Source organism: Adiantum capillus-veneris, chromosome 23 (genome assembly GCF_014529385.1).
Source record: "Adiantum capillus-veneris isolate H3 chromosome 23, ASM1452938v2, whole genome shotgun sequence".
Lineage (NCBI taxonomy): Eukaryota > Viridiplantae > Streptophyta > Polypodiopsida > Polypodiales > Pteridaceae > Adiantum > Adiantum capillus-veneris.
The window spans coordinates 45,984,499-45,986,993 of NC_140953.1; positions in this window are offsets into that span (position 1 = coordinate 45,984,499).

Below are 2,495 nucleotides of genomic sequence, written 5' to 3' on the forward strand. Positions count from 1 at the left end.
AGGTCAAAAGAGATATCAACAAAGAAAGCTTACTTATTTAAGCTACATCGTGATTGATTAGCATAAGTATTATTTATTTAATAAAGGCTAAAACGTTTGTGAAAAAGGGAGAAAAAAATCAAAAGTAACTTATATAATAGGAAATATTTTGGTAAAAGGACAAAAATATATGGGGGGTTCCCATGCATGGAAAAGATTGCCTCAATGGCTTGAACACGAGGCATGGATACACGGCTACATGACCTTCACCTTTTCTAAAGAAAATTTGCATGGCGAATAACCCAACCCACTGCAATCGCTCTTGTTTCCCTAAGAAATGGCTTTAACCACTGAAGCATCAGGATTAGTCATCTCTATGCCCTTACTTTGATACCCCTCGCATGCGCACAGGATGTGATTCATGTTTAAGATTTTTTGCAATGAGGTACAACACCCCAACCCTAAGCGCCAATTGGGTCCCAAGGTTAAATGGACTATGAAGAACTCCAAGATTGCAGAAGAAACCACATGCATATGTTGTTGCTAAACCTTGAGAACACACTCCCCTCCTCTCTTATTAAGTTATTACGTGTCTCCTTCAATGCTTGAATAATGATGTGTAGCCCAAATCTTGCTGCTAGCCCAATGCATCTGTTGTTGTTAAACCTTGAGACCACACTCCCCTCCTCTCGTATTAAGTTATCACTTGTCTCCTTCAATGCTTGAGTAATGATGTGTAGCCCAAATCTTGTTGATGGCCCATACTAAGTCTTCTTCAACTACCTTTTGCCAACACTAGGTTTGATACTATTCATAAAACCTAGTTGCCACAATCTATTTTGAAGATTCTTTTCCAAGCCCCCAACCTATCCCATATCAAAAATTAATCAACTCCGTCTAAATGCCTTTGCAACATTGTTGTAGAACCTACTGTTCTTGTTAAACCTTGTCTCAAAACCCAACCTTTTCCCTTGCTCACGTCACAAAGCTACTCAACCCAATGCATTGGGATCTGGCTCTACATCATTCACTTAACCCTTTATTTTTCTCCATATAACCAAAGTCAAGATCGAGATACCTAGAGAACCTTGCAAAACTTGGTGATGATTTGAATGTCTCTCTCTCTCTCACATAAGGGCATGCCATACCTGAGCCAATTTAGTAACATGGAAACCATCCTAAAGTCAACATCTTTGGCAAGATTCCACATCTTTAGGATCCCATTACTGTTGATTTTTTTATCTTTAATTTTTAAACTTCCTTTTGCAATTAATTTTCATCATCAAACCTCTATCACGCAGATCAATCCAAAACAACCCTTGATATAAACCCCTTCCAATTACATTGAGCCTCTGAGGTCCAAATCATGCCTAGATTTTTTATAGCATAGTTCTCTAGCACCCCAACCCCCATAATTTTCATCATCAAACCTTTATCGCACAGATCAATCCAAAACAACTCTTTATATAACCCCCTTCCAAAAACACTGAGCCTCTGAGGTCCAAATCATGCCTAGATTTTTTCAGTTGCTTGGACCTCCCAAAAAATCCTATTCACCCTTGTGTGACCACTTTCATCATTAAATTTATGCTTCAGGAAGCCAACAACATCCTTGGCACACTTCATGTGCCATGCATCCCAAGGAAATACTGAAGTTGTCAAGTTTGATGCATTATGCACATTGCTATTGCAAGAGTCACTTTCCAAAAAAAAGGACTAGACAACGTGCAGTTGAACAGGCTTTTATTGCTTCTCAAAGAAAGGGTGGTAACAGTAATGCAACCACTTCTTATAGTTCTGCTACAAGTGGCAAAACTTATGTTCCCAATGCTTCTATTGGCAGCAGAGCTAATGATCATTTGATCAAGCAGTGTTCTAAATTGAAGGCCAAAGAGGCTAAGAAGAAAGAGGGTGGCTCCACTGCAAATGCTGGTTCCACTACAAATGTAGCCATTGTTGAGTCTTTTGTAGATGCAGAATGGGCTTTCAATGTAGAGTACACTTACAATCCTGCTATCCATGATGCGTGCTTGTCATTTTTTGTTGCAGATTCACATGTGTGGTATTTCGATAGCAGTGCTACAAACCACATTTACCTAACGTTGTGAATTGTTCACCTCTCTTGAGTCTATCCCTCATGGAAATTCAATCACTTGTGCAAACAATTCCTCTTATCCAGTTTAGGGAGTTGGAAATATTGTGCTTACTGCTGCAAATGGCAGTTCTTTCACACTTGTTGATGCACTTTATGTACCTGGGATCAAGAAGAATATTTTGTCTATATCCGCACTTGCTAGACTTGGACTTGTAGTCAAATTTGTGGATGACAGATGTACAATTCATGATCTCATTTTTGGTGATGAAATTGTTACATATGGCCTTTTATGGCGTGGGCTATAGAAGCTCACGTTGTATGACAAGTGTGGATAAAATTTTTCAAATGCAGTTGCATATTCAAGGGCTATTTCATATGCAAAACTTTGGCATGCACGTTTTGGGCATCTGAATTTTGCCAG